At 35.4% G+C, this 15020-nt stretch overlaps 1 protein-coding gene across 1 annotated transcript in view; it reads left to right on the top strand.

Annotated features, from left to right (window-relative positions):
- Positions 1 to 10968: 10968 nt before the first annotated feature.
- The window catches only part of LOC145687157 (sialate:O-sulfotransferase 2-like), a 99597-nt gene continuing 95545 nt past the window's right edge, over positions 10969 to 15020 (top strand). Inside the window, exon 1 of the mRNA XM_081760618.1 lies at positions 10969 to 11088. The gene's annotated coding sequence lies outside the window, so the exon portion shown is untranslated. The remainder of the gene's footprint in view (positions 11089 to 15020) is intronic.

The raw sequence follows: 15020 nt of genomic DNA, 5'->3' as shown, positions 1-15020 counted from the left end.
TTGAACATGTTTGGCTGAAGCCTATAACTTTTAACAATTTTTGGCTCGAGCCCGAAAACTTGCCCCTTCGGAACTCAAACCCAGAACGTGACCGATGTCCTTCCCTCCTGAAGACTTCTCGACGACCGAGATCGACAGTCAATTAGCTTTTACTATTCACATACAAACCGTATATCTTTTAAAGATTATACACGGTGTTGATATAATAATAATAATAATAATAATAATAATAATAATAATAATAATAATAATAATAATAATAATAATAATAATAATAATAATAATAATAATAAAAGTTTAAAACTTGCCGTTGAAATTTGGCAAAACTTACTTAAAAGTAGAGATTTCGGGGAAAGGGTTCCGTACCTTCAAGACAGTGGCGTAGGGAAGGGGGGGCCCGGAGGGGCAGCCCCCCCCCCAAAGAGGTCCGACAATGTACTTTGGTACTTTGATGTTTGTAATTTTTTATATATTTTTATGTTTATATATTTTTTGTTTGTAATTTTTCTATATGTGCCTATAACAGCACTTGGCCTCCCCCCAAACACACTTCCTGGCTACGCTACTGCTTCAAGACACACCTCTGCAACTACCAACATTTTAAACTACAACGTTACATTGAACTTTCATGTAGAAAGTATTCTACTGTATGTTTTAAGGAAAATAACTGTAATAAATATAACTGAGTATCACGCAACAGTAAGGCATATAATAAACTAATTTTTAGGATATGCAGAGGTAAATATAAAAGCTTTGATACAAAATACCTACACAGAGCATAATTCAATGAGCTCTGAAATATAATGTAACGAAATAGCCTATGAGATTCAGTCTACAGAGCAATTGTTACTTAAAGAATGGACATACACTATTTCGAGAATCGAGACAAGACGGGATATGTTTATGATACTTTTCGTCTCGTCTCGATTCTCATCTCCAAACAGAGACGAAAATTTTGAATTAGTCTTGACCCGTCTCGAATATAAAATGTTAATTCTCATGTTATTTTATTTGTTTTAGAAACGAGATGAGAAACTCCTCTTCTCGTGAGCAACATTAAACCAAACCGAAATATTCTTTCCAAATGTCACGTTTCTGCTTGTAATATTATGACCTGAGCGATAATTAGCTCCTAGCTTTTAATCTTCTACGAGATAATAATAATTATTATTGGTTTATTATTATTATTATTATTATTCCTGAAGATTTGATAGTTCAAATATTGAAACATCCAAGTATTCAAATATCTGAATATAATAAAACATATGTTATCGCTGATCAATCGCCATCAAAAATCCTAAAGTAAAAAAGAAAAAAAAATTACAAGGTGCATTAGCACAAGCACCTTGACCACTGAACCGCGATCGCTACGCGGTAAAAGATTCGCTTTTAGTCTCGTTACGTTAGGTTTCTTTGTCTCCGCTTGCAAACTTGTATGTTATATTTCTTCGATTCAAAATGTCTTTCGTATTTCTTTTATGAAGTCGGAAAAGTTTACATTAATAACTTGAGTTGTTCTTAAACCGTTGGTTCACAAGTTTGTTTTTTCTCCACACGAAACTACAAATACGACAGATTGAATTCTCATACATCCCATTTCTTTCAAAGAAGTCGCCATTACCTGGTCAAAGACTTATTTCCGCCACCATTCATATTAACCAAAATAAATTCATTTTTCGGAAGCGGAACTTTCACTTTCCGGATTTCGGAAAATTATGGAATTCAGTTACACTCCGGAATTCAGAATAATTTCGGAACTCGGAAATAATCCGGAATTTAGAAAATTCCGGAATCGAGAAAAACTCCGGATTTCGAAAAAAATCGGATTGTTCCGAATTCCGGAATGTAAACGAAATCAGAAATTTCTAAATTCCGGATTTTTCCGAATTCCGGAATTATTCCAAAATCGAAATTTTCCGAATTCCGGAATTTGTCCGGTTTTGCTTTCGGGAGTCCGAAAAGTAATAATTCCGGAATTGACTATCCCTAGTTTATACACAACCTTTCAGAACACTAAGCTAGTAGCTGTCTACAAACAAACAAGTAATGCAAAGCATTTTGTATCCTGCAATACGTCATGTATTAAAATCCGACAGCAGTTTCAGTATCTATCCAGAAATTGCATGTATCTAGTTACTGGAAGCTGAGGTAGGAAGAATTGTATTGTGTCTTAACTTTTTGTGTCTTATACAACCCTGCAAACCACTGAATATCTAAACGGCTTTCGTTAAATCCAAGTTGTAGTACTCACAGTTACATCCATTTGTGTCTGTATGATCGTGTTACTAAAGCTTACTCTATGACAGCGTTAGTAAGTCTTTCTCTGCTCTCCCGTAAAGTTGTGATACGATCTACTACAGAATAAAGAACCAATTATCAATCCGCTCCGCCTCTGCCAACTCTGGTCGATCTCGTTGACGCGACATATTTGCTTTTTTATACCCCTTTCTTCGTTTACTGAACTAAACAGTAACTATTCTGAAATATACTACTGCGCATGCCTCGTAGATAAATATTTCTGATGCCAATAGTTTCAGTTTTGTCCAAGGAATGTTCTTTTTCTTCTTCCCAGCATGACCCTTTTATTACATTATATGAAGAGCATGTAGGTCTAAATACCTCATGTATTACATAGAAGAGCATGTAGGTTTAACTCTTCCAGCAAAGAAGAAACATGTGATCATAGTATACAATCCACAGAAGTGATAGCTGGCAATACAGTGGTCGTAATCCCTAACGACACAGAGAGTGAGCAGTGCCCTCCCCGCTGGTCTAGTGGCTAGCACGTGCGCCTTTGGTGTATGGTGTCCCGGGTTCGATTCCATGCGGGAGAGCATCTATGATTTTTAACTGTCCTCGATGTTTCTGTGTTCGTGTCCCTGTTGTTATAAGTTATTAGAAAAAGCAAGTTAAACGAGTGAAGCAAGTAAAATTAGCAATAAGTAAGTTACTGAAACACGTTCGGCGAGTCAGTTAAAGAAAAAAAAAATGGACAAAGCACTGACTTTTCGCGCCGTCCATGCGAGTTCGAATCTATCTCGGCTTGATTTTTTATCCATTTGAGAGAAAGTATTGTTTCTTTTCGCTACAGGCAGGGGCGGATCCAGCACCGACTTTTGGGGGGTGGGTGGCGGTGTGTTGTCATACTGTTACTTTTGAGGGCTCCAAACTTTGAAATGGGTTATATATATATATATATATATCAAATGAAAAAGTTCCCTCTTCTGGGGGGGCTATCGCCTCGATCTCCCCCCCTGAATCCGCCCCTGGCTACAGGTAATCACTCTTTTCGTATTTTTCGCTGTCGTTCACAGTTAAAGTAACTGACTATTATTCTTTCTACGAATGATGGATCTTCTCTTTGCCTTCATGTCAAACATGCACACGTAATGAAAAGACGCTGTCGATAATAATAATAACAATAATAATAATAATAATATGAAATATTACTAGCTAACTCGTGTGTCTATTTCGACAATATAATTTTATATTATTATGTGGAAATAAGTAAGGCTGGCTGGCGCCCGCCCCCCTAATTTTTTCGATGCGCCTTATGGATCCACGGTGTCCAACGTTGGTCCCATCTCACTATCACCTCCTGTTCTCTCGATATAAGTTATCGACATTTTGCCTAAAGATGGCTCTGCCGTGGCTCCATGACTACCCATGACAATGACTCTTCGTTAATTTTGCATTGAAATCGCTTATTTTTCTGAGTACTATGAGTGCATACTGTCCAACGTTGCTCCCATCACTCTACAATTTCCCGTTCTCTCGATATAAATTGCTAATATTTTGTTTGTAAGGGAGATATGGCGTTACAATTATTACGTTTGAAGAAGAATTGAGGAAGATATTGCCTTGCCTCAAACAACACCTATTATTATTATTAATGTTATTATTATTATTATTATTATTATTATTATTATTTTACTTACCACTAATGTTGCCTACCTTTATTTGCAATGCAATGTGCTAGTAAAAAGCAAATCAAGTAACACTCCTCGCCCTTCGCGCCCCCGAACTCGAAATACATGATTTACAGTTCTCTGTGTTAGGGGAAAGCACATTTATTATATTATTCTTTCAAATAACACGTTTCACAAGTTACTTCGCTTTCAATGTGTAATTTCATATCATCACTAACAATCATCTTGTTCCGATACGAAAATAACCCTCTCCTAAAAAAAAAAAAAAAAAAAAAAAAAAAAAAAAAAAAAAAATAAGCCTGACCGTAGCGAAAGGGCGTGAACATTCTTTATGCGATTAATTGGGTCCAATATTTCAATAAGTCTCTGCACACAAATATTTCAGTAAAATAGGAAAAGTTATTCAAACTTTCTGAATACCCATTTATGGGCGAAATTTGGTTCCCTTGGAAATTATTGAGAGTTTGAAGGGCCGCCATTTTGAACATTTTCATCTGATTATTCTGGTTAACGAATTCATCAAGATATTTCAACAATTAATGTTTGTGCCAAGTTTCGTCTCAATCCGCTGAAAATTAGGGTGGTTATGGGATTCACAAATAGCGTTATATATATACAGATAGATAGATAAATAGACACACAGAGGGAGAGAGAAAAAGTGTTTTGTTCCCTTCTCGCACCTGTGGTGCGTCAGAGCTAAACCGGGCCCCTTTGCAAAACGTATTGACCAGCCTGACCTAAACACAAACCTCTTACTTGCTAACGTAGAAACGTGGTCGGGAGGTGTAAGGCATGTAGAAATTGTATTTTTAATAACCATGAGTATGGTCTACTTCCATGTTTTTCTTTTTACTTTTTGCAGCTACATCGAAACGTTCAATTTTTATTCTTTACTAATTGCAAATGGCGTTTACATTCAAAATATGAGGAATTTTGGTGGCATTTGTTCGGATATTCTTCTCTTTCGAAATGAAGAAAAAAATAAAAGCAATACGCAAAGACAAAAAGTATTATCAGTACTATACATTACCAATAATAATTGCTACGAAAGACTAAATACAACCTCTTTTACCATCTCTCACGAGCTGCATGTATTATTAACAAAAATTTTTAAAAATGTCCTCACCGAAGATTCGAACTGGCGACCTTTGTATTTGTAAGCCAGCACCTTAACCACTACACCAAGATCATGGCATGGTGAATGTTTAGTTGTCGGCTTATTTTTTGTATTTGTGTTTTATGTTCCCACTTCAACAATTTCTACTCTTTTTTCTAAATTTAAGAGCTGTTTCTGGCTTTCTCTTTCGGTGCCGTCCTTTATTTACACAATGCACTATTCGTATTCACAGCTTGTGTCCCTCTGCAATGTCTTATTTAGATTAAGCTTTTCTTTTTGCCCCTCAGTAAACATTTGATTGATTTAATTCTCATACTCTCCACGGATGGAGAGCAGGAATGCCAGACTCGAAAAATAGGTGTACATTTACTTTCCTGACAGATAATACCAGCAAAAGTGTTGTAAAGGAATAGCAGTCAAGTGTTAGAGTACTTTTGTGTTTGACTGTATAGTTAATTCTCAAAATTTAGTATATATATATATATATATATCTCCAACGAACTTAAAAAGTTTGTTACTGAATTCTCTGTCTCTCTGTGTGTGTCTGTCTGTCTATTATTTACGATTTACTCAATCTTGAACCCTGCATTCAATAGAGCATCAAAAACTATCTGAGACAGTGATTAAATTTTTTGCGTCACTCTTACTGTTCCCGAGATATTGGCCAAAAATTGGCCGATTTCCAGACATTTAAGGAGCCATATCTCGGGAACCATAAGTCATAGAGAGACCATGTTGGTGTTGATCAATACCTAAGAGGATGGTAAATATTTTGGTACCAAATAGTAACTGATGGCCACCGTCCAACTGGCCACTCGTTTGGCCACTGGCCACCAATTAATTTCGGTACCAAAATGATTACCAACCTCTTAGGTATTGATTAACACCAATAACATCTCCCTATGACTTTCCGTTCTCGTGATATTGGCCCAAAATGACCGATTTCCAGGTATTAAAGGAGCCATATCTTGGAAATCATAAGTTATATAGAGATCATGTTGGTGTTAATCAATACCGAAGAGAATGATAAATATTTTGGTAGCAAACATTACCGGCGGCCAGTTGGCCAGTGGCCACCAATTAATATCTGTACCAAAATGTTTACCATCCTCTTAGGTATTGATTAACACCAACATCATCTATCTCTCTATGACTTACCGTTCCCATGTTATTGGCCAAAAAAAAAAAAAAAAAAAAACACTTTCGATTTCGGGATATTTAAGGAGCCATATCTCGGTAACCGTAAGTCACAGAGAGATCATATTGGTGTTGATAAATACCTAAGAGCTAATCTAACTAACTGATATTGTAAGTAAATAAATAAATACATAAACAACAAGTAAATAAAGACAAAACTAAATGTTCATAAACTATAAAAAACAACAATATTAAATAAATAAAAAAACATAGAATAATTAAACATTAGTAAACAGTAAACAATGTCACATTAGTTTAGGCTGGATTAGGTTAAGATAGGCTAGATTAGTTTAGTTTAGATAGTTTATTAAGTAATAAATAGTAAAAATTTTTGATAAATTATTAGGATAGTAAAAGGATACAATTAGGAACTAAGTAGTTAGATAAGAGTCAAGCTCAATGGATATAGCACTTAGGAAATTATTGTTAATTTTTCATAATTTACTGTCGTTTTAGTGCGTTGTGTGCTGTGGTTTGTTTTCCTTTACCCTTTTTCCTTTTCCCCTTTTCTGAAACATAATAGACAATGTATAAAGAAAAGAAAAGAAATGGCAGTGATGACAACCCGTTCCGGTTTTAATTTTCAGGTACCGGATCTGAAAGACCGGTACAAATACAAAAAAAAAAAAAAAACCTAAGAGGATGGTGAACATTTTGGTACCAAATAGTAACCGGTGGCCACTGATTAACTGGCTACTGGATAACTGGTCATCGTTCCCCAGCTATTGGTCAAAAAAGTTCAAATTTCGGTAGATTTAAGGAGACCGGGAAGTGTAAGTCATGGAGAGATGACATGTTTCAAATTTTTGCGAGAAATAGAACAAGGTGCGGATAAAAAGATTTACTTTTACACGTAGGAACAATCACAGTTATCCTTCCTGCTCCATCTCTCCATTCTTTTTATGTTTGTTCTGGCGATGCTCTTTCTTGGAGCATTCTCAACTGTTTTTTTTTTAACCTTAAACCAAATACTACATGAAAAGTGTATTATGATTCACTAGTGGGCCACCGTTTCTGATGTGTAGGTACATCGATATGAACGTGAGCGTAAATCGGGACTTCCCGTGACGAAAGCGACAACTCTGATTCGAATGTATCCTTGGAAGAGGCGATTCATCTCGAGTTTTCTCATTACATATACATCATCTACATCATCATCTTTTTTTTTAAAACGATTATATAGTTAGGTACCTTAAGGATTTCACAAATATTTATTTCTCTTTCTCTCTCTCCACACACACATACATACACTCACACACACACATACACACATACATACATATATATATATATATATATATATATATATATATATATATATATATATATATATATATATATATAGAGAGAGAGAGAGAGAGAGAGAGAGAGAGAGAGAGAGAGAGAAAGAGAGAGAGAGATGTGTGTGTTTTGACAAAATTATTTTGTTACTTGAAGACCAAAAGCCAACTCAAATAAAACAACAAGTAATGATATGATCACGAGGTATTAACTATATGGTATGTGAGAGGAAATTAGTATGCTTTGACATGTATTTTCAAGAACTGAAGAGCTCCGTTGTGGCTAAGTGGTTACCATACGCTCCTATAACGTGAGACACTCATGTGGTTTGAATCTCAGGTTAAGCTGTAGGTTTACGTCTCATATAGCCTCGCTGCTGTAAAGGATGCTAAAATCAAATAAACTCAACTCCAAGAAGTAAAAACTCTTCAAAAATCCAAGGGAGTAATTGCCCCCCTTGACCCCTTGCAGGTGGCCGTGGCTACTGATATTTACACTCTGATCTTAAACCGCTTTTTGAAGAATGTTAAATACACATTACACCTGCATTGCAAATACCGTATAGACGCCACTTATTAACAGTTAGGTTACAATTCAATCCACTGCAAAAAGTATAAGTTAACGAAATTATTTCCCACCACAAATACTTCAACACAGTGGCGGTTCTTGTAGGAAGTCACATCTGCAAAAAATTAAAATTTTGTCACTTAGAACTAAGGAAAGAAGTCCTTCGAAATACGAATAGAAAACGAATCATTTCGACTCTTAGAGATTTGAATATTTTGATTGGCTCTACTACAGAAAAGAAACAATAACATCCAAAAACAAATAAAAATAAAAGCAAGAAATAATGATTTTCTAACAATTAAAAAGGAAAATTATATTCGCATAATGTATTTGAACCAATAGAAAAGTTAAACTGCAGTCGTTTGGAAAGTATTTTCGCAAAATATCTGAGACAACACTAAAAAGTCAAATGTCATACTTGTACAGCAACTTTTTTCTATAAAGGTAACCAAAAAAGTTCTGTCGCTTTTTCGCCCACAACTTTCGAACATCGATATGTCACCTAAGACATACCTGGAACATCAAAAATAGTCCCCATCAGCATCGGCAACCTTCTGCCAACGTTCTGGAAGTCCATGGATTTCGTCGCGGTAGAACTTGGTGGGCTGTGAAATGAAGAATGTGTTAAGTGTATTTTGCACCTCTACTAGGGATTTGAACTGACGTCCTTTAAGGTGATTGTCCAAGGAATGGAACAGGTAATAAACGGACGGTGCAACGTCCGGGGAGTATGACGAATGCAGTAGTGTTTCCTTTATACTGTTTATGGCCGCTAAATTGCCATGTTTTGATGTAATTCCTTTTTCAGTTTTTTAAAAATATCTCTGGTTGACCATGCCCAATTACGAACACATACACTATTAGATCAAGCTTCTTCGTGGCTATGGTTAGCGTACGTGCCTTTGGTGCGGGAGATTCGGGTTTGATTTCCAGCAGGAGCTCAGTATTTCGGGTTCCACGTTTAAGCTGTAGGTACACGTGTCATATAGCTTTGCTGCCTAGACTGTAGTCGAACCAACCACTAAACCATTAGATCGGGTGAAATTGTAGCAATCAATATTATCTCCTTCTTTCAACTTCTAACTTCAAATTCAGGAAGTCGGTGCCGGGGTTTGTGCTGTAAGGCGATTGGAAATAGTTTGTTGGGAACCCCGTATACTGTAAGGGTTGATCTCGTATGTTCGACTGTGCATCTATTAGCTTAATCAATCTAATTGGTCGTGGTTTGGATCCCAATTTTTCTCTTCGAGCCGGAAGTTAAATAACCACCAGCCGTTGAGAGAGGCGGTAATTTTAAATTATGGAAACAGTAATTTTCGGATAATGTCGCAAAATTTAACATATCTTAAAAAGTGTTCGCTCAATTGTTTTTAAACTTTCGGATCTTGTAAACAAAACTTTGCACTACATAAAAATATATAAGTAATGATATTTACTATAATAACAGAAATAATAGTAAAAATGAAACCTTACATATTGCGCTTACAAAGTACTCCTTTTGTCTCGTGTTTTTTTTTAGTTTAGAAGTCTTACTTTGAATGTACAAATTGGAAAACTAACAGATGGCAGTACATTGCAGTTTACTCTTGAGTGGCATGCGCTTTCATGTGGAAAAACAACAGATGCAGAATATGCATCATTTCGCCACTACTATATGGGACGTATACGTGTACGTCGAAGCGCCTCTAAGAGCACTATAAGGTTCTGTACACGTCTACATCGAACCGGCTTGAATAGTTACTGAGATTCAGTTTTTCATAACCTCGGTGTTGCATAAGGAATAAAAGCAAAAATTCAAAATTAAAACTCGAAAGTGTTGCAAGAAACTCATAGTATATCCCTTGAATTGGATGTTGGATGGAAGTAACACCTGATTTTCGTTTTTATAAGACGTTGTTCTGCTCTCCCCCTCCACACACATTCATATTAAATCTGTTTTTCCCACTAATAGTAAATAGACGATTTCTTACAAAACAACATTTAAAAGAAAAATTGAAATAATTTTTTTTTCAGTTTAACGCCTTCTATGGTTATGTCCTTTAGGCTAAGAGGCACGGTGATTAAGGGAAGTGGTTGATGATAGAAGAATTGATGGAATGACAAAGTGGGAGGAAAGGGGAGTACTCCGAGAAAACCCACGGACAAGATGATGTCCAACACAAATTTACTTGGCCAGGAATCGAGTCAACTACCCCATGCAACAGAGGTAAGCGCTCTACCACTAATCCAACGTGCTCCTCAAATTTAAAAGATATGAAAAAAATAAAGGGATGTTTGTCAAAGGTATCAGATTTTTGACACGTAAAGATTATCTAAAATTGATATTTTTTCCCCTAAGAATTTTCACTAATCCATTGTTTCCATTAAGGCAAAACTAACCTGCAATATTATTGTTACCAAGATGTACTGATATATCATTAGATATATTGATACCATTTATCATTCCTACTTCAGAACATAAATAAAGCACCAATATATGGAAGTGAAAGATTAGTTGCATGTTGCAACAACTTAATATATTCATACATGTTTTTCCTAGTGTGTACAGTACTTAATGATACATATTAAGCTCGAAGACAAATAAGACAAAAGGATAGCGTCAGTAATTACCAAATTAACACCGACAGTGCCAATTCTCCTCTGGCACTCATTTACAGTACTAAGTCAGCAATCAATGCTCGAGCAACAAGAGAGAGAGAAAAAGCACAGATTCTAAAACGTGATTAAGGCAGTTCTTAGTACTTTGGGGAAAAAGAAGGGGGTTTACCTTCGCGCCTGTTAGCGTCGTGGCGCTGCGCTGCGCTGGAATCAATATAAATACATCGGAGCCATGCAGGCTGCAGTGGCCCAGTTCACAACCTGGCACGAAGGCCACAGCTCGCATCGTTTCGCATTTCTCGACAACAGAACCACGTGACGCCAACACGTGATCTCAACAACGTCCGGACGTGAAAAAAAAAATATCCGCAGCGACTGGTCCAAATTTATAAAATTAAGGTACGTAGTTGAAACCTATTTTTTCACATTATTTTTTTTACTTGCACATTCTTTTCCCCTTTAGCAATTTTGTCAAGAAATTTCAAGTCGAAAGGGAAACGTCAATACAACCTGCTAATATCCATTTGCATGCATGCGTGAAGAAAGTAAAATATAGATTTATGTATATCTTGTTTATAATTATTCGTTTATCTAAAATTTGTAACAAATTGCGGAGAAAACACAGCCATATTGGTTTCATAATTGAAATAAAATCCTCAGTACAAAGTTGGTATTAGTTTAAAGTACACTGTACAGTTTAAACTCAGGTTTAAAATTCAAGTATGTGCTTTCTACAGCAGAAAATGTTGTTAGTCATATTGTTTGTAGTGTTTTTAATAGCACTATCTTCGACACAGAAGGTATAATTATACAAAGTATGAATATTAAACTACTTCTGTATTTTATTAAATGTAGGTAAAGCCTTTTGATCTTACGTGAACTGAACCTTATTGGTACGTAAGTGTTTAAGGCATTAAGAACTTATTGTAATAATAATATTTCGGTCAGACAGAACTATAATGATCAAACAGAAAAATACTTTCTATTATATTATTTTACTAGACTCTCCTTCTGTGTTTGAATGATTATTTAAATGAATTCTTTCGCCAACTTCTACTTCCTCGACTTTGTTTCAGTGTTGTATGTGTTGTAAACTTCGATTACGGTACAATATTTCAGCAATTGCTCTTGATATCGGTATGTACGTCAAAATTATACTTCTTTTTTCGAGAAAATGTTTGTGAATGATGGTTACGAAAAACTATTTTTTTTTCAACTATGTTCAACACAAGATGTTATTATCATAGTTTAAATTCAATGACTCTCACTCAACCCACAAACGACTCTGTATTCTTTGATTTTGAAGGACGCACAACCACTGAAAGTATAAAGAATAGGTTAAATGTTTATTTTTTTTAAATAATAATAATAACACAATTTTATTTATGAATACCACTGATGCTAGAATATTTTGCTGGGAGGGAGTCGCAGCTTTGTATTTCTCAGAATTGAAAGCCTTAGCTGTATTTCAATGGTACACTAGGGTCCCCTGTCCTCTTGTACTTAACCCAATGTCCTTTAACAAATAAATTATTTTCTTTTATTATTATTCCTGTAATATCACTAGTTAAAAAATTGTGGAGCTTTCGTTTCAGATTTTTGTGTTGACATCAATGCATTTAATTTAGTTATAGATGCTCCATGATTTAATTACTGACAATCGTAAAGATCTTCATAAAATCCTTTTTTATATATAAAAAGTCATATTTATGCAGAATTACATCATTTAAAACTGTTTTTAATTAGCATACAATTACAATTAATTACAATTACTAATATACAATGTTGACTGAACCAAAAGTACGCACTAATTTTAACACTAATTTCATTGATAGTTTAAGGTTCATCGCCCCAGAAACAAAATTTTCCGTTGAGTTCTATCCTCTGTGACAACGATCTCTTTGTAACATAGGTTCCTGTCACCACACCATGACGCATCCTCAGGTTGCGGATCGAGGAGAAGGCCTCTGATATAGATGTTAGTTTGAATATATTGGGTAAGCAGTAGCGGACAGATAACAAGGTGTGGTCCTCCAGCTTAGGGATTTGGCGTGAGACAAACAACCTGATCGTGTGAAAAAAAGAAAATGTCACTCGTTCAGAAACATTCACAAAAGCCTCGGACTAGGACTGATAACACGACTTCAGCAAAGTAAAATGGACGTGAGATTTGGAACACATAACATAAGAAGCGTTTATAGGGCAGGCGCGTTAAATTCCATAACAAGCGAGTTAGAGAAATATAGAATTGACCTAGTAGGAGCTCAGGAAGTTAGGTTGGAAGAAAAGGGGAAATGAGACAGACAAGGACAGGGAATTTTACGTTTTTTTTTTTTATGGGAAAGGAAATAAAAAATCATCAGTTCAGAACAGAGTTTTCGTTCACAAACAAATAATATCAGCAATTAAAAGTGTTGAATTTGTTAATGATAGACTTTCTCTTATTACTCTTAAGGTACGGTGGTGCGATGTTATTGTTTTAAATATACATGCTGCATAGAAAATGAAAATGATTATATAAATGACAATTTTTACGAAGAAGTATAATGGGTATCTGACCAACTCCCGCGATACCTTATGCAAATTATATTAGGGAATTTGAATGCGAAGGTAGGAGGAGAGGGTATTTTCAAACCGATTATAAGGAAAGGAAGTCTGCAAAAAGAAAGTAATGACAGCGGTGTTAGATTCGTGAACCTTGCAACATCCAAAAACCTTATCGTAAAGAGTACAAAATTCATAATTACGTCGCGACATTCGTAAATATACTTTTACCTCACCAGATGGAAAAACACATAATCAAATTCATCACGTTTTAGTGGATAGGAGAAGAAAATGTAGCATTATTCATGTTCAGTCGTTTAGAGGTGCTGACTGTGGCACTAATCATTACTTGGTAGCAGCGATAATGACAGAGAGATTGTCGTTGAATAAAAAAATCTTAAACATCTGGAAACAGAGAGGTTTAATTTTAAAAAAATCAGATGGGGGCAGGCAAGAGGGGAATACCAGACTGAGTGTCGAATAGATTCTCGACTTTTGAAAATTCGAAAGGCATTAGTATTGAGGATACTTGGGTTAAAATCAGGGATAGTATTAACATTTCAGCAAATTGAGAGGAATGGAAGTATGTAGAAGCAAACATGGTTCGATCAGGAGTGCACTAAACTAGCAGAGAAGAGATGGTGGGCGAAACTTAGTTCGCTTCTAAATTCAAACGACAGAACTGCACAAAATTTCGCCGACATTAGGTGGGATAGTTTTAAAATTTACTAAAGAAACGTGATTTTTTGAATGCTAAAATTGTTGAGCTTGTAGATGACAGTAAAAACAAAAATATCAGGGACATGTATAACTGCATCAAAGAATTTAAGAAAAGTTACCAACCTCCCGCATATATATTAAAGAAAGCTTATGGAACAATTCTCACGGATACGGATAGTATTTTGAATGGAAAGAAAGATTTATTTTACAGTTTGTTCAGCACGCAGCCAAAAAATAATGTTTGTGTAGAAAATGAAATTTTGTACTCCAGAGCCCAACCAGGCAGAAATAGATTAAAAAATAAAGAAAGAAACTAAAAATCTCCAAATGTAGACGAAATTCCTCCTGACTTAATTTTACTTTGAAGGAAAAGTGAAACGAGATCCAAAAATTCATTCTCCTCATTTGAAACAAGGAGGAATTCATCACAAGAGTGGAAAGAATCGTTGTTCCAGTTCCCAAGAAAGATGACAAAAATGATTGTAATAATTCTGGAGGATTCTCTTTAGTCACCATCCACTCAAACATACTGTCTGTAATATTGACCCCATATGCAAATAAAATTACTGGAGATTATTAGTGCGAACTTAGGCAAAATTGATCAACTATCGACCAGACATTTACCATTCGTCAGATAAAAAAAGAGAGAAAAAAACTTATGAATTTGGAATATAGAGAAACTTAGGTAGATCAATTAAAATGTGTTTAAATTAATCCTAAAGTAAAGTCCGAGTAGGAAAATACTTGTCCACGAGCTTTCACATCAAGAATCCCCTGAAATAAGATGACGCATTGTCACGACTATTTTTCCATCTTGCTCTAGAATACGCTATAATGAAAAAAAAAAGAGATAGCAACTGGGGTCTAGAGCTGAATGACACTATGTTATGATTTATGCTGATGATGTAAATCTGATAGGGAATGGCAGGATAGCAATATAAAAGAAATGCAAAGGTCTTATTAAACGCTTGCAGGGAAATGGGTGTAGAAGTAAATGCAGAGAAAACTAAATACATGAAAGTGCATCGGGATCGTAATACGGCAAATTATGGATGCGATAAAATATC

The sequence above is a fragment of the Thermobia domestica genome, chromosome 6 (assembly GCF_964235325.1).
Source record: "Thermobia domestica chromosome 6, izTheDome1.hap1.1, whole genome shotgun sequence".
NCBI classification, from domain to species: domain Eukaryota; kingdom Metazoa; phylum Arthropoda; class Insecta; order Zygentoma; family Lepismatidae; genus Thermobia; species Thermobia domestica.
The sequence above is the reverse complement of the archived record's forward strand: the minus strand, read 5'-3'. Positions and strand labels throughout refer to the sequence as shown.